The sequence below is a fragment of the Anas acuta genome, chromosome 9, assembly GCF_963932015.1.
Source record: "Anas acuta chromosome 9, bAnaAcu1.1, whole genome shotgun sequence".
NCBI lineage: Eukaryota > Metazoa > Chordata > Aves > Anseriformes > Anatidae > Anas > Anas acuta.
The window spans coordinates 12,608,664-12,626,375 of NC_088987.1; the positions used below are offsets into that span (position 1 = coordinate 12,608,664).

Below are 17,712 nucleotides of genomic sequence, written 5' to 3' on the forward strand. Positions count from 1 at the left end.
ACTGGGGGGGTCACAGAGTCATTACTGTTGGGCTGAGGGGGCTCATAGCATCATTAAATTGGGCTGGGGGGTCACAGAACCAATAAGGTTGGGCGGGGGGGGTCACAGCATCATTAAATTGGCCCGGGGCGGGTCACAGAATCATTAATGTTGGACTGGGGGGCTCGCAGAGCCATGAATGTTGGGCTGGGGGGGTCACAGAACCAATAAGGTTGGGATGGGGGGGTCACAGCATCACTGAGGTGGGGCTGGGGGGGGTCACAAAACCATTAATGTTGGACTGGGGGACTCACAGAGCCATCAATGTTGGGCTGGGGTTTCACAGAACCAAGAAGTTTGGGCTTGGGGGGGGTTCACAGCATCACGAAGGTTGGGCTGAAGGGCCTCACAGCGTCATTAAATTGGCCCAGGGGGGTCACAAAGCCATTACTGTTGGGCTGGGGGGGTTACAGCATCATTAAGTTGGGTTGGGGGGGCACAGCATCACTGAAATGGGGCCGGGGAGGTCACAAAACCATTACTGTTGGACTGGGGGGCTCACAAAGCCATTAATGTTGGGGGGGGGGGGGGGCACAGAACCATTAAGATTGGGCTGGGGGGTTCACAGCATCACAAAGGTTGGGCTGAAGGGGCTCACAGCATCATTAAATTGGCCCAGGGCGGGTCACAGAATCATTAATGTTGGACTGGGTTGCTCGCAGAGCCATTAATGTTGGGATGGGGGGGTCACAGCATCACTGAGGTGGGAACAGACCTCCAAGACCATCCCATCCCACAACCCCTGCCACCACCACCACCCACCGAACCACGTCCCCCGGGCACTGCCATGCCCACAGCAGTGCCGGTGCCGTTCCCAGCACGGGCTGGCAGAGCCGGGCGAAGGCGATCCCAGCTCCCGTGGGCCTCGCTGTCAGGCTGCAGGGAGCTGTGTGGTCCTGCAGGCCCGGCACGTTCTTGCCTCCAGCTGCTAGGCTGATAGCATCTAAAACCACACTGCCACTTGCCAAATATCCATCCCTAAAGGCACGTGTGGCCGCAAGGCTGTTGGAGAGCGCTGAGGGAGAGGAGGGAAATGGCTGATGGAAAATCGCCCCGTCGGAGGCGGTCATCTGTGGGGAGAGCCCTGGGAAAGCCCACAGACACCACCTGCAGGGGGGCCCGGCAGCACGTCCAGGGGACAGCGCTTTGGGAAACCAGCCGCAGGTCGCCCAGGTCCTGCTGGCCAGACCCCAAGAGGAGTGTGAAGTGCTGGTATCTCTCTGCTTCCACACGTGCCTCCAGACACACGCCTGCCTGTAATAACCCATCCTACCCTGCTGCTGCCAGCAGCGCCTGCAGCCACCTCACGATAGGCTTATCTGCCAGCGTAGCGGTGCCCGAGCAGCGTGTCTCTCCTCGCAGGCAGCCCTTTTCCGTGTCACTGCTCGCTGTGACACGCTCGACTGGAGCTCGTGTGCTCTGTTCTGGGTTCCTAGAAGCCGGTGTTTAGCTCCGTCAGATGTGTGTACTGCTCAGATACACCCAGCCAGCTGTGGGGCTGAGCTGACCTGCTCTTGATTACTGCCCCACCAACGTGTGCATCGTTCCAAGCGCTGTACCAGAACCATTTCTAAATGCTTCCAGCTCATCTATAAACACCGGTGTGTTCACTAAGTGCACCTCCGGGTTCATTTTCCAGGTGCATCAGTTTCTGAGGAGCACCATACTCACTGAGGGGTCTGTAAGCCATACGAGGATCTATATTTTCACACAGTACACTTTTTTTTCCAGCAGTTCTCCTTCCTTGCAGACCAAGGGGATCGGTCAGCATTGCATCTTACAGCGTGCAGCCAGAGCAGGTTCCATAGGGTAAATGACCTGAGCCCATCGCATCACCGCGGTGGCACACTCAAGGTGCTTCTCACACAGCCCCCACATGAGTCAGCCCAGCAAGGTGAGCCAACAAGAAACCTGCCAATAAAATGTGGAAAAGGGATGGTTTTCTGTTGGCTGAGAGAGTTGAGTTGGCTGAGAGCTAGAGGCGCATGACCACTATTTAAGGGAACAAGAGGAAAAGAATGGGAGAAACAAAAGAGCCTGTTTCGGCAGCCGCCCAAAATTAGCTGTAATACTGAACTGGTTTGACTCAAGTCAGAATGATCATCTTCCTACATTCAGCACTTCTCACCAAGAAAAGTTAAAAACATTATTTCTGGAGTCAACGCATTCACAGAAAATGTTGCAGTTTAATTCTGCGTTGGCCGCGTACTTCATCAACCTCCTTATTGCTTTTGCCAAGGATTGGGGTTAGATTAGCCAAGTTTTGGTTAGCACTTACCTAGGACATGGCAGTTACTGTTTCGGGATAATGACTCAACAGTTATTTCCCCTGAATCTCTGGAAATTCAGTGACATGGTATTTGCTGAGAAATCAGTATTAAAGGTTTGATGACCTTGTTGGGCAATTTTAAAAATACTTCCATGTGCAAGTTTTCCAGCTCTGGTTTTATGGATGGTTATTAACCAGTTCTTCATACAGCCTGGAAGAGAAAAATACTGCTGTTAGATATGGGGACACCATTCTGTTCATTTTCCAAATGAAGAACAGAAAAGCTTATTGAATAATTTCAGCTTTTCTCACCACTGGGTGGGGATCAATCATATTGGCCATCTATATTTTCACCGAATTCCCCTAATTAATTACCCCTCTTTCCAGATCATTGATCTACCCAGTGCTATCAGCTTTCCGAATTTTCAACTATATTTAATTCATTATTATTGCCTACACCTCCCCTTTTAAGCAGGATGTTTTGTTTTATTTTAAAACCAGAAAGTCTCCTTTTGTGACATTGAAACGGTGAGGGTCTGAGTCATCTAATAACACATTTGTGAAGAACTCCCCCAGTTTCCATTTGGATTGCATTGAAGCATTTCCTCAGACTCTCCCTTATTCATAACTGCTTTTAGCCTTGCAAATTTGGCATTTTTATAGCGCTGAGTTCCTAAACACGTGGTGCCTGGTGGAAGTCGTCACTCAGCACATTGCAAACAGACCAAACTGTGGTCACTTCCAGAGAGCGATGCGCAGCACAGCATCTCCCTAAGCTGGCTGTTGTGTCCTCTGTGTGTGCACTCACAGCTGTTTGCATTGCCTTTGTAGCTTACCCAAACACTGTTACACAGCTCCCATCGCATCTCACGCAAAACCAGTCCTCTCCTCACGTTGGCTTGGCAGAGCAGGATGAAGCTGCCCTCCTTCCCGGGGCGTGCAGTGAGCAGTGGTGCTACGGAGGCTGCAGGGAGGGCATGGGGCAAGAGGCAGCACTGCCAAAACAGTCACATGAAGGCAGGAGCACCAAAATGGGTGCTCTTCTGCTGGGATATTGAGAGAAAACCAGAGGCAGCACACACAAATGGAGTAGCAGACATTCATCTATACATACCCAGAAATGAGGCTGTGATGAGGAAAAGTCTAAGATACTTTTTAGACTAAGTACTGGCTGGTGAAAGAGCCTACCATATGACTCAAAGGAAAAATATTATGAAGTTATTACTGCTATTAAACAGAAGCTCTTATTCCGTCATTCCCTATTAGTAATAAGAGTAAAAAGATTTGCTCTGATACATACTTTAACATGTTCATCAAAATTCCTGTAGTCATTTTCAATTAAAGGTAAACGTCTCATCATTTTTTTTCAACCCAATGCGTATTCCAGCATATTATCTTGATCCACATTAGAAGGTTTCCCTTACACCTAATTGCTTTTCTTTTTCAGTCTCTGGCAAATTTGAACTTGTTTATTGCTTCACAAACCTCAAACCATGCAGGCTTTTATTAATTCAAAGATTAATTTTGTGGTTGGCCTGTTCCCTCCACCCATCTCCTCAAGCTGTTTCAGCTGCTCTCCAGCTCCCTTGGCATTACTCTGGTTTGGAGCACTGCAGATGCCTGGCAAGCTCAGCTCTCCAGCAGCACTGCTAGCTACATTTTTTCTAGGAAAGAGACAGGTCACAGGACAAATTAAGTTATGGCTTACCAAGAGATCACTGTGTTCAGTTCTTTTAAAGCATCAGGTCTTCAACTTGGTAGAAAAAAAGAGGAAAAAAAAAAAAAAAAAAAAAAAAAACACACACAGTAGAAATAACAGTTTTTCTCTGCTCAGTTCACCTTTGTGAGACTTGCTAACACAAGGAACCGATCCAGAGCACACACTGCAGTGCTGTCACAGCTTTTAGAAACTTTATGTCCATTTACAGCCAGCATAATTCCTCGAGACTTCGCTCAAAAATGTGGGAACACAATAGCAGCCCGAGGCTGGAGGACAGAAGCAGCTCTGTCAGCCTGCTTAAATCAAGTCCAGCAGCCTTTCTTAAAAGCTTTCCCATGACTATTTGGATTTCATAGGCACATATATTCTACCCAGACATGTTTTCTGGTGGATCTGAACTGGGTGCAGCACCCAACAAAACTGTTTCACTGGCTCCCTTACAAGTCCTGCAACTAGAAGAGTTGCCACATGCAACATCTCGATCACTCCCTTCCCAGCCGGATCCCCACGCAGCAGGTGCATGGTGTCCCTGAGTGGATGTGCTGAATGATGCCAAGAAGATATATGGTGCTCAGTGAGTGCCCTTCCTCAGGCTGACTGATCGTATTTTATACGTTTCCCCAGTCTGAATTTATCTCCTGTTATCTCTCATCTTAAACTGCGGATTCTTGAGGGCAGAGATGTCAGCGTTACCTGCTGTACAGCGCCTAGCTGCCAGGGGCCAGCTAGGTTTATGTGCTTCTGCAGCACAGAGCATAAAAAGCATTTTGCTTTAAGAACATTTGTGAGTTTTTTTCTCCTTTGTGCATGATTTCTAAATCAGCAAACACAAAAGACTAACTGGAGATCACATTGGTGTACAAAATCCATCCTGTGCCAAAACTAAGATATCCAAGTAGCAGAGAAAATAAATCAAAACCTACTGTTTATTTATTCACTCTCCTTAATGTGTATATGTTAGCGTGTTCCACCCTGCCTTTTCTGGTAGGGCTGTATAAATATGTGCCTTAGCTCCGAGTAGGTTCTGGGAAGGTTTCTCCCAAGTGCACGGGCGTGCAGCTGGCCACCGAGGCTGCAAACACCCCTCTGCTAGCCCCGTGCCACCCAGTCCTCCCTGGGGACAACCGCAGGGCCTCCCATGGAACTTTCCTGGCAAGGAAAGCCTCTTCCTACCTTTCCTACCTTTGTTTGCTTTTCCTGACCTCAGCTGCTGGCAGGCTGGGGCTCGCTGCTGGCCGAGGATCCCCAGGTCAGCGGGCTGGCAGCAGCACCGCGGCCGCGCTCCTACGCACATCTGGCACCTGCACGGGAACATCAGACCCCAGCCAAGTGCCTCAGCTCCCGAAGGCACGGCCAGGTGTACAGAGTGTCCCGTGAAATGGGGGCTGGCAATCTGCAGTTATGGTTTTACTGTTCAACAAGATGAGTCATCAGCAGTCGAGAGGCACAAGTCTTTAAAAGCCTCCTTTTAAATCTCCTTAAACTAAATTGGCAAGTCTGAGTTGTTAAACAATTTATTATCACTTCTCTGCCAGAAGATCTTGAGAAACAGCTTAAAGAGCAAATAGTGCAGAGTGCCCAAGATTGTCACAGCTGAGGCCTTTCTTTTCTCTCGTGTCACCCTATCCTTTTTCCCCTTTCTCCAGACATTCAGCTCTTCTCGGATTAAATAGTCTTGCTAGTAATTTCCATTACAACAGCAGCATATCTAATAAGTCACATGTCTTCAGCAGCAGTCACAGTGAAAGGGGAATTCATCGCTCCATTTATTAGAACAAGATCTTAAATAGTCACTTTTTATAGCACACAGAACAAATAGTATCGTGCTCTCCCATTCCTCTTGCTATCCCCAGGCCTGCCATGGAAAGCAGCAGGGAGGCTGTGCCTGTTTCCAACTCACTGCTCAGGCACTTCCAAGACGATTCCCTCCCCAGAGGTTCCTGCCACAGCCTTAAATGAACCTCTCTGCAGCTACTGGGCACGTCACTGGCTTTCTTGGTACTTGTCCCTGTTTTTTTTTCCTGTCTCTGTCTTTAACGCAGAAGTCTTTCAGCTAGCAGGACAGTCAGACTTTGCTTGACCTGCATTGTAGCTCAAGGGAAGTGGGCAGTGAGAGCTTTTCTTGCTTCCACGACTGCACCATGCAGTGCCGTGGGCTGCTGTGCTGAGCACACCCAGGTGTCTCCAGTGAGGATGCCGCTGTCCCGAGGGTTTGCACAGGGCTTGTCCCATCCAGAAATCTTAGGGCACCGTGGCAGCATTGGTGAGAGCAGCAGCAAAGCAGAGGCTGCAGCATTTTCTCCTGTGAAGGAAGGTTCAGTTTGGTAGCAGGTATCCCAGCCACGTGGAAAAATTGCCCAGGGGACCTGGCAGGTCCTGCTACAGCTACTGACTTCACTAAGAAGTATTCCAGTAAATGCAGGGAAACTCCACCCACGACAGGGAAACCCAAGCCAGCACAGACATACCAAAGCAAACAAGTAAATAGGTAAAATGTAGGCCAACCTCAAAGGCAGGACTCTTGAGAAACCATCGCTTTTATCTAAGAGGGTACATTTAGCAAAGGGCAAGCACTCTTGCACTTATTATTTGGCTGTAAGCGAAGCGACTGCAAAATGAACCTGCCTCTGCCCACCCGGCACAGAGGAAAAATTCAAGCTCTTGAGCAGCTTTCGCAACTGGAAAAGCAGATATGCTTTACAGCTGAAGAATGCACACACACCGCTAATGGACCTCACTATCTAGCAGCACGATGTTTTGATTTCATATTAGAATTGCTTGAAAATGGGGCCTTTAATACCTCTATTGTTGTACATTTCTCCCTCAAAGTACGTTTGAAGGACTTAATCAGACTCATTTCCTTAATTTCAAGCATATCTCTGAAAATGTATTATCCGAGGCTGATGGCATCAAAGAGTGAATTAGGAATAAAGCCAAGTGAATAAAAACAAAGATATATTTCCTTTCAGTTACTGTGCAGCCTTCACAGGCTACAGAGCATTAGATTACTGAAATACCACTGACACATTCTTCAAGATCTCCAAATTAGTGCCTTGCTTTTATACCCTTAGCATGAAGCAAGAATGCAATCCTTGTTACCACTCAGCCCAGTTAGAGCTATGCTGTGATGAGCAGCTTTAGCTTTGCAGCACTGGAAAAATGTCTTTGAACCAGTGCTGTTTGCATTCCCAGTTTCCAAGACATATTTGTCATAGCAAAATTCCCCTACTGAGCTAGAAAAAAAAAAAAAAATGGATTTGATGACTGCTTTGAGGAAATATCTGACAGTGCATGCACCGCTTGCTTTCACCGCCTGTTCTTTGACATCAGCCGCGGAGAAGCAGAAGCCCTTGCTGCTGCCCTGGGTCAGGATGAAGGTCCCTGCACCCCTGTCCACCTCTGATAGGAGCTGCTCAGAGAGGACATGAGACAGGGGTAGGCACGTGCTGAGAAGATGGAGTGAGCCGAAATCAAGGGCAAGGGGTCAGCTCCCATTCCTGCCCATTGGGGAATCAAGCACAAATCCCCCTTCTAGTGCTATGCTAACAGCAACTGTAATGGGGGCAGAGCAGGGGAAGTTTTGTATCCATGGCTTATCCAGAGTTTTAACACAGAGCTTAAACCAAGAATATCCCTCTTCTGGCAAATTAAGAGGCATCTCCTGACCGCCGCTGTGGCTGGACCCAGAATGCGATTTTAACAGTGTGGTCCAAGAGAAATGATTGCCACACTATCCATGAGCAATGGCGCCCAGTTTCATAATCCTGGCAAAGTTACCATATAAATATAACCTGAAACAGCACCCTCACCGTACACACAACTCGCGGTTGTTATGATAGCATTCCTACACCATATTGTCATCTTCTACTACTCCCTCCTGAAGCCTCCTGTGGACAGGACTTCACAGCACCGCAGCCCTCCTTTGTGCATTTGTGCAAAGTGGCATTTCAGGGCCTTCCTGCAGCCCCAGGGAGAAACACAGCTGTATGAGGGTCACCTCCAGCCTGGCTGTGGCTGCCCGTGACCTCCCACAGCAGCAGAGGGTTTCTTCCCGTCCAAGCCCTCACTCTGTGCCTTGTGACACTTGCTGCTGAGAGCTGATCTTGCACCGACAGAAGCCGAGTCCTCACTTCCTTACCATCGCTCCTACATTCTCCCGTGCAGCCCCAAAGCTGGAAGGAGCAGAGGGGAGGAAGCAGGCTAGAGGAAAGCTGATCCTTGCCAAAGTGCTCCCACCCCATCAGCTCCTGGGGGGATTTCTCTGCCTCTTGGTTATGTCGAATTACTGCAGATGCATGGATTTCCTAATTTCCCTTTTAGGTGGAACAGTTTCCAGGCCCCACCTCACTTCAACACCACTGACAGAGAATTTTTCTTTTAGCAGGTCTGAGACCACCAAGTCCTGAGGGGTCCATGTGCACCAGTGCGCTGGTTTGGACCAGGGACAAGAAGCAAGTTGTGTGATCAGCCCAATTAGCACCGTGCTTTGCTTCACATCAAAGTAGCCGTGGAGCATACGAATCGGGTTCCCTTTGGGTGAGCTAAGCCTGAAGCTGCTCTCCAGGATCCTGCCCGATGTGGTGCAAGTGCTAAAGCAGCTCAGCCTCCGGAGCCACGCTAGGGCCTGTCCAAGACGTAAAACCCTCTGGAACACACCTGTGGCCCCTCCTCTGCTCTACAGGCCTGGTCCTGCTGTGCCACGCTGCTTGCTGGTGAAGGCATAGGTATCAGCTTTCTGGGGTGCTCCAAGGGGCATCCGTAATCAGACCTATTAAACATAATCAGACCCATTAACAGGCGTGCTGTTTCCACTGCCTTCCCTGCTCCCCCCACTTCAGAGACAGACACCTTCATCCCCTCACCACTGCCTGTGCCCGCACAGGGCACACCGATGCCGTGTCTTTGCCGTGGGTGCCCATGGATCCATGACACATGGGGACGAGCTCTCCCCACCACCAGCAGCTCTGTGGGCAAGCCACGCTGTCAAGAGGAAATCCGCGGGCCCAAAAACTGGGCCATGGAGGCACCGCAGGGCTTGGGCCCTGGCCCAAGGAGGGTGTGCTGCAGGTCGGTAAGCACGGGCCGAAGCCACAGCTTCAGCACCAAGTGACTCTCTTGAGCCACGCCAGACAGACAGACTGGTTTCTTTGTGCCTGCATTCCCCAAAAATTTCTGAAAAGATTCTGAAGGCACAAGGCAGGAAGATTTGAGGCGCTTAACTATGCAACAAAGCAGCAGCCTCTCTGCAGGACACTCGTGGTGTTTCCACAGTTTTGCCAGACGGTAAATACGCGGTGTCTAAGTAAGGATGAAAGCAAGCCTCTGGCAAGAAGGCAATGTTCTCTCACTGGCAGTAATTAAGCCGAAATTACAAATGGACACAAACTGCTAACATTTTTTGTGGCTTTATGCAGACTAAATTCTCCATCCAACCTTAAATTAAGCTCTGCTAAAGACAGGGCAGGGAGAGGGCTTGGCACAGCAAGGAGGCGATGGGATGGCCACAGCTGCTCTGCCCATACCCATCTGCCCTCCTGGGGCTCTCTCCTGCCTGGGCCATTCTGCCTTGACATGACTTATGCAGCCTTGTTCTCCCAGCATTTCTCAGGAAACTGCTTTGCAGCTGGCAGCCCTTGCTGTTACAGCAAAGCTCGAGGCTGGGAGGCCTCCTCTGCCCCGTGCTACCAGGAGGAAAGCCGTGCCCGCTCCAAGCAACAACTGTGCAGGGAGCCAGAGCCTGAGGTGTTGGAGCACCTCCTGGTTGGTCTGGGAGGCAAACCCTTGCCTTCCCTGTGTGTGAGCCCCATCTGCCCTGGTCAGGGAGGCTGGATTTGCTCAGGGGCAGCAGCGCCCCAGGAGCACCCTGCCCGGTGGCTGCTGAAGCAGAGCTGCACTGGGGGAGCCTGGGGCTGCAGTCAGCCCCACACACTGACACGCACAAACCAGCCTCACAGAAAACAGATCATGTCTGAGGCTCACTGTGCTTTCCTGAAATTGTACAATAAAAGTTACCTGCCCACTCCTCACCCCCTGCTCAGGCTCACTGTATTACTCTGGGCTTTCCTCAGTAACAACCAGACCTGGGGGGCTGCCAAGAAGCCAGCGAGGGCAGTCGCCTGCTGTCAGGAGTTAGGGATTTCCATCCCCATCCCAGGACAGCGCCCAGCAGCCCCACACCAGTGCTCTGGACTCTCCTTCTCCAGACCCCCACCAGAAGAGAGCCTCCCATGTGCTCTCCCTCCCAGGGCTCAGCGGGGCAGCAGCTCCAGAGCCTCCACTTCCAAGCAGCTGCTCATCACACTGAACAAGAAGCTGCTGGATCCTTTCCACCATCCTTTGCCCTCTGGGGTCCTTTCTTGTGAATCTGTAAGGTATTAGCATAAGAAGTGACTAATTACTTTTGCAGCTCCACCCTAATGAAGCAAGCTCACCTGCCTCCTCAGGACAGGTCATGCCCTAACAGCCACCTGGCTGCTGGATTGCTTCAGACACCTCCCAGGGCTCTGCAGACAGCGCAGGCTCCAGGGCAGGAGGAGACAAGTGGCTGTGAATAGCGAAGGGCTGAAACAGCTGCTCCCTGTGGCTTTCAACCCCCTGCGCTGGGCGAGCGAGTGGCAGCATGCTCGTGGTGGCTGGGAAACTCCAAGGGAGGAATGTGCAAACATAGTGCTTGCGTGACAGCGCTTCCCACTGCTCACACACATGTGCAAAGGTGCTCACCCACCTACATGCCACACTGCATCCTCCTCCTCCCGAGAGGCAGCATGCCACGTGCCGATGGAGGCCTCACCCAGTGGCTGTGCCTGTGGCAAGGATGGTGTTGGCACCCTGGTGTAGCCCTGGACCTGCCCGTGCCAGTGTCCTCATCTGCACCTCGCTTGCCCGGAGCGTCTCCTGCACTCCTCCCAGAGCAGGAGCAGAAAGATGCAGCAGCAGCCCCTCAGGAAAAGCCCTCTCCAAAGCTGTGCCTGCTCAGAGCATTCCCACCCTCACCATTGTTTTGGGAATAGCTGGAAAATGTCAGCAGGGCGCTGGGTGCGGGTGGGGGGTGGGCAGGAAAAAGGAAAAACAGATGATTAGATTTTTTTAAATCAGCCAATAAATTATATTAACTTTTCCATTGACCTTTTGTGGGGTCACATTATCAGACCAGTGAATATGGTTCATGAAGATAGTATTATGCTCAGATTTCAAGCTGTGCAGAAAATGCATCCCTAGCAATACCCCAAAATGGAAACGTCAGCTGTGCCAGAGGGATGTGCCGCTGGGCTCATGGGTTCTGGGAGCTCCCTCCAGGAGCAGGGCAGAACCAACACCCACAAATATCGCACTCCGATTCCTTGCAGCACCCTCTGTGTTGTTATTTAAAAGGCACAGCTCCCCAGCAGGCTGGGATTTTGTAAGGCCTGATTTTGCCAGTGGTGCCATTTATTGCGCTTTCTTTGAGATTGCCTGCAGAGGGACCTGCCTGTGGTATGTGGCTAGGACGGCGGGGACGAGGGCATGGCTGCAGGCACCAGACACCTACATGGGGCAGGAGGGACTGCATCCCCATGCAGCACCACATCCCCATGCAGCTCTGCATCCCCATGCAGCATGCACCTGCTGCATGACCACAAAGTGACTCATGCTGGCTCTCCTGTGGCTGTGATGCCTTTCAGGAGGCCCATCAGGGAGGCTGGGGACATCAGTGTCCCTGCACACTGTGCCCCCAGTACTGTGCTCGGTGGGGACAGTGTGACTGAGCCTTGGCAGGTGGGGAAATGAAGCAGGGCAGGAGCAAAGCGCTCCCAAAGCCACAGGGGCAGAGCTTGCCAAGGACCAAGATGGGTCACCTGCAGCGGTGTGGCTGGCAGCATGACCCTGCCCTCCCCAGGCCAGGGCTATCCTAGCCCCCGTGCAGAGCCCCCCTCACCCTCCGCTAGCCCAGTGAGGCCAAAATTAGCCTCCCCTCTGCATGTGCCGGCTAGAAGAGCCACAATTGTATCTCAGGAAGGCATTATTGTACTCCATGAGCCCTATCTTATCAGGGAGAGAAAAATGGGACTTTGACAAATTGCCTCTGCCGTGGCTGGGGTGAGCACATGATTTTCAGGAATCGCCCACCACGGCCACTATTGTTCCCAGCCCCGGCGCTGTGCGGGGCCATGCTGCACGACCCTCCCGCTGGGGAAGGAGCACACAGGGCCCCGCACATTGTGTCTGCAGCCCGGCGCTGTGGCGGGGAGGCGGCTGAGGTTGCATTGATCCCTTTATCGCCAGCCCCGAGCGCTGATAAGGTGACATCACCCGCCGGAGCGAGGACTCGACCCCTGTTGCAAGAGGAGATTGTTATCGGCGGGCCCTGGCAGGGCCGCACTGGCCGGCAGCTGGAAGCAGGGCCACCCCGCGAGCCTTTGACACGATAGGAAGGGCTTGTTTCTCCCTGCACAATGGCTGCTCAGATCCTGCCCAACAATGCTGCAGCTCGGCACGGGGCAGCCCCAGAGCACACCAAAGGCTTCTCCTCCGCGGTGGCCCAGGGGACCAAGCGGCTGTCCTGGGATGCTCTGCCCAGCCCCAGGGAGTGCCCAGGCCCCAAAGCACCCACGGGGCCCAGGTGGGTGCTGGTCCCAGCCCCAGGCAGCCCGAGAGCAGCCTGTGGGCCCATCACAGCCCATCCCTGCAGGGAACAGGGGCTGCTCCTGGTGCCTCTCCACCACCAGCACTGCTGCTGTGAGGAGTAACAAGGAGGGAGCAAAGAGCCTCTCGAGCAGGTCCAGATAGAGGCAGAAGACCTGAAAGGCAGCTGTGGTGGCTATGCTCCCAGACAGCCAGCACAAGCCCCTGGTGATGTCCCACACGGGATGTCCACCTGCCCCAGAGCACTAACAGCACAAAGACTGGGCTGGCTGCCTGCAAACAAACACATCCTTCAGGCACTCATGCCACTGTGGATGTTGCATGGCCAGCCTGGCAGTAGTGCTTGGGGTAGGCTGGGATCAGCACAGCCTCAGCAGGCAGGGAGAGCTCCTCTCCCTCCTGAGTGACCACAGCTGTTGGGGCTCATCCCCATCAGAGGTGCTGGAATCCCTCAAGTATCCCAGCTGAAGCAGGTCTGGAAGGAGAAGCAGTCACTGAGGGCTCCAGGGAGCTTGTAGAAAGGGTCACAGGTGACAGCAAACCAGCCACACCGCACTGCCATGCAATACCTACCTGCTGTCATGTGCTTTGTGCCCTTTTCTGCTCTGCTGCTGTGTCCTGGGTCCCAAGGAAGGACGAAGGGGCAGAACGCCAGGTGCTGCAAGCATCACAGCCACCCAGCCACCAGCTCCTCATGAACCTCCCTGTACTGACAGCACAGCTGAAATCCCTCCTTGTGGCTCATCTCCATCACTTTGCCTACAGAACACCTGGTGACGGCCGTAATCCTCCTTACCAGCTTGGTAAGAAGCAGTTCAGGGGACGGGCTGTGCATGAAGAAGAGCCACTTCTTGCCCGAGCACTGTCAGGTCCCGTGGGGCAGTGCTGCCTGCGGACATGGCCCGCAGCCCCCGGGACCACCCACGAGAGGTGACCTGGCCCTGCCACCTGTTTTATAACAATGGGACACAAAAGCAGGCAATGGGGCAGGTCGGGGATCCACCTCATCCTGGCGAGCCTGGGCCAAGCAGTGGCTGGAGCAGGATCCGTGTGGACAAAGCAGAGCCAGCAGCACGGTGACCTCCTGCCACCCACCCTCCCGTCCCGGCGGCTGCAGCCTGGGGACTTCCCGAGCAGAGGTGGCAGCCCTGGCCTGTCTCCTTGAGCTCCCCTCATCACTCATCCAAGTTTCGCTGCCCAAAATATCCCACAATGATTTCCGCAGCTAATTTGGGCCATCTCTGAGTGTTCCTCTGGCCGGTTTCATATCAGACCTCTGTGTCCCTGCACTCTGAGGCACGGCACTGGCACTCGTCCTCGCCTTTCCCCTGCTGCCCTGACAGCACCAGCCCCATCACATCCCCTTTTTGAGAGAGGCTCCCACTCCACGGTTCTTGCCTTTCTGGTCACTTCTCGTTCATACACCACACAACCCCGTGTCCTTGCTCCCCATCTCACAGCCTACACACCTCTGGGTGCTGTGGATGGCCCTGCTCCCTGCTCTGTGTGCAGTCCTGTCCCTTACAGCCCCTCTGCAGCTGTGCACAACCCAAGGACATGGCTGGGCCTGTGTGGTGGGGCAGGAGTGGGGCAGCCTAAGTCACCTCCTGCTCCAAAACCGACCACGGGCACCGCTGCCTGCTCTGGAGGCCCTGTCCTACACAGATATCCTCCAGGGATCAGCTGCGGTGCCCACCCCACAGCCTGCCACACGGGCTCCTGTTTCACTTGGTGTTATCTTATCGCCATAGGAAAGGCAATACAGCAGAAGAATTTCCTTTCCTTCATGGTTCCAGCCTCTCCATTGTCTAGCGTCTGGATTTCTAAGCCTTGCCACTCAGCAATTCAGCGTGGGCCTTTGGAAATGTGAATGCAAAGTCCCCTTATCAGCACGAGCTCTGCAAGTCTCCTGCCGCTGCAGGCAGACCGGGCAGGGTCTGCCCACCCTGGGGCCCCGTCCTCACCCTGATAGCAGTTTCCCCTTGCCTGAGACAGGCCCCAGCTGTGCCCTACACCTGGGGACAGCAGAGCGATGTGACACAGAGGAGCAGAGCAGCAGCCACGCAGGTCCCCACGTCCCCAGCCAGGATCCCCCTGCGGCTCCGACACAGAGAGCTCAGGCCCAGCACCAGCGTGCCCACCGCCTCCCCGCCTGGCACAGCAGGGCACAGCCCGTGGATTTCAAATCCAAGGCTGGGGACAAAGCAGTGCTTGATGTGTCACAGCTACGTCAGCGTGGGCTGCGGGGCCCCAGGGATCCCACACACTGCAGCTGCGGCCTCACCAGCACACGCATGGCCCGAGGCACTTGCACGTGTCCAGTGCTGTGCAGGCGAACTGGCTGCTTCCTCCCCATCCTTCTGGGGGTTTCCCCATTTCTGCAGCTTCCTCTGCTCTGCACCACACAGGCTTTAAGGCACGAAGTCACCCCAGGGAGAGAAGTTTGCCATCTCGGAGGGGCTGCGGGCTGGCTGAAGGTGCCCCAGCACAGCCCCAAGCTGCTGCTGAGTGGGAGAGGCTGAGGAGCAGGGCTGAGGAGCAGGGCTGGGCCAGCTGCAGGGCACAGCCACATCTCTGAAGCCCTGCTGGGAAGGGAAGGAGCCGGCCACACGTGAGGAGGGCACTGCGGGACTGAGCCACCTCCCCCCAGAAAGGGGAACCAGCTGCATCTGAAACTAGAACCTGCCATTTCTCGGGAGCAATGCAGAGCTCAAAGCAGAACAACTTCGGGTTTCTGTTTTGCTCATGCACTCCCTCCCCAACCTGCAACATGACAGAAGGGCTGAGGAGCCCAGAAAGTGCTGGCTGAGGGAAACTTGGAGTGTTTCAACAGAGGGAGAATCCGTTTTGCCTGGGAGCTGCACAGCAGCATTTCCTGAGCACAATCTGTGCTGGGGACACAGAGAGCTGTCCCCAGAGCCCAGGCAAGGATGTCCTTGGCCCAACCCAGAGCCCATGGGCCTGGTGCTGCTGCCACTCCTGCAGGCAGGCTCCTGTCCCCTGAGGCTGCCAGGACAACCGGGTGGCACACAGCTAAGGGCTGCTCTGCAGGGGCTTCCAGCTTCCCTCTTCTCTTCACTGGCTCACTTGAGCCATCACGCAGCAGGGTGACAGCACAAGGCTGCTCCTCACAGGGACGTGTGGAGCCCCCAGACCAGCTTTGCAGGAGCCCCTACCTGGCAAAGGAGCAAGCACACTGTGCTGGGACTGTCCCCAGGGCTGTTTTTCCTCCAGCTGGGCAAGGCCGTCCCCTAACGGCAGGAAAGGGGGATTTCAGCCTCCTCCGGAGAAATCAGAAGTATTTTTGGAGCAGGCAGCGCCAGTGACCATAGGACCATCTCAGCCTGGGGCCAGCTCACCTGTGCGGGCAGCCCTTCCCCAGCAGGCAGAGCTGCCAGCACTGACACTGAGGTGCTGTGTTCTTCCCTCGGGCAAGCCCAGGGCAGGACTGCAAAGCTGAGAGCAGGACAGCCCCTCACCAGGGTCCTCCTGGGGCCAAAGCTGTCATCTCCCACATCCCAGTGCTGAGCCCTCAGGAAACAGCCACAGAAACCCTGGCCTCTGGCCTGATCAGCCACACGGTGTGGCACGCAGGGTGGCAGCTCCACAGGGTGCTGGAGGATCATTTTTTTGTGCAGTGCTAGCTCCATAAAGCTGGAAGTACAGCTTACGCATCCCCCACTGTGTACTGTAAGGTCTTCATACCCCAAACCTGGCCAGTTGGGGAGCTGCAGCAGGAGGGTAGCCAGCAGCCGGAGCCCCAGGACATGCAGCCGCGCTCCCCAGTCAGGTCAACAAATCATCTCTCCGGGTATCAGTGCCACAGTTAATATTGGCCAGGAAAATGAGTTGCTCATGCTGCAGAGCAAAGTCTCTCGGGGAGGCTGAAGGTGCTGCAGACCCCAGCAAACAGCCTGGAGCTGGTCACAGCCCACACGCTCCCTCTACATGCACAAGGTGCCCTAAGAAAGCAGCACTCAGAGATGGAAACTTGACTCCCACAGAAAGCAACTCGACTCCTGCAGAAAGAGAAGCGGAGAAGGGCTCGCTCAGCAGGTGGCTGCAGGGAAGCACAATGTCTCCTTTGTGCAGGCTCATGACAGCAGAGCAGCCTCTGCATTGCCTCACGCCTCACAGCTGCTGGTGGCTGCTGTGCTGAGCTGTCAACACGGCCAGCCTGGCATTCCCCACCAAGGGTAGGGCAGGGCGGATGCGGTTCAGCAGCAGACCAAACCACCACAGGAAAGCATTAAGGCATTAATTTAACCACGGTCCTTGCCTATTATTTAGTTTGCCCACTGTTCAATAGCAGCATAAATATTAATAGGCTTTTGGGCCCAGAACTCTTTTTTTTTTTTTTTAAATGGTCCTTCTTCTATAGAGGCAATAGCCCTTCAGCACAAGCAGCAGTCTGCACGTAATGAACTTGAGCAAACATTACTTACTCAGTTGTATTTACACTGTCCTCCATTCACTCATGGAAACAGCACAGGGGTTCAGCAAGTCTCATGGCCAAGGGTTTCTGTGAGCAACAAGCAGAATTGTCCAAAGCAGCAGGCTTTGGAAGGGCCTGCCCACCAAGGAGGCTCACAAGAGACCTAACCCTACCCACGTGGCAGGAAAAGGATGAGAATGATACCGAAAATTCACAGAATCACAGAATGCTAGGGATTGGAAGGGACTTTGAAAGATCATCTGGTCCAATCTCCAGTTCTGGTGGATGCAACATCAACTAAGAATTCAAAATGCTTTGAAAGGAAAAAAAATAAAAAAAAAACATAGAGGGTACCCCAAATTCAGTTTGGCAGGTATTCTGATGAGTAATAGCTTCAGACAAAACAAAAAGAGGTGTTTCTGAGCAATGAGGTCCCTAGCATAGTGGTAGGAACAAAAACACAAAACATCCCCGTGAGGAGGGTGGGGAAGTCTGGTAAGTGACCGGTTTGGCTGAGGCACATTCTCTTCAGGAAACAAAGGCAAAAAGCATCTTCTCCAGGCCAGCCAGACAAAATAGCCTCTTCTGAGAAGCCAGTTTCCTTTATGGGACATTGACTCAAAATAC

At 53.3% G+C, this 17,712-nt stretch overlaps 1 long non-coding RNA gene across 1 annotated transcript; it reads right to left on the bottom strand.

Annotated features, from left to right (window-relative positions):
• Positions 1 to 1,184: 1,184 nt before the first annotated feature.
• On the bottom strand, positions 1,185 to 9,520 carry LOC137861273 (uncharacterized). Its single transcript, XR_011099507.1, has 4 exons — positions 8,685 to 9,520; positions 3,145 to 6,330; positions 2,318 to 2,519; positions 1,185 to 1,950 (listed from the first exon to the last, which is right to left on the bottom strand). It is a non-coding gene; the product is annotated as an uncharacterized lncRNA (long non-coding RNA).
• Positions 9,521 to 17,712: the final 8,192 nt, after the last annotated feature.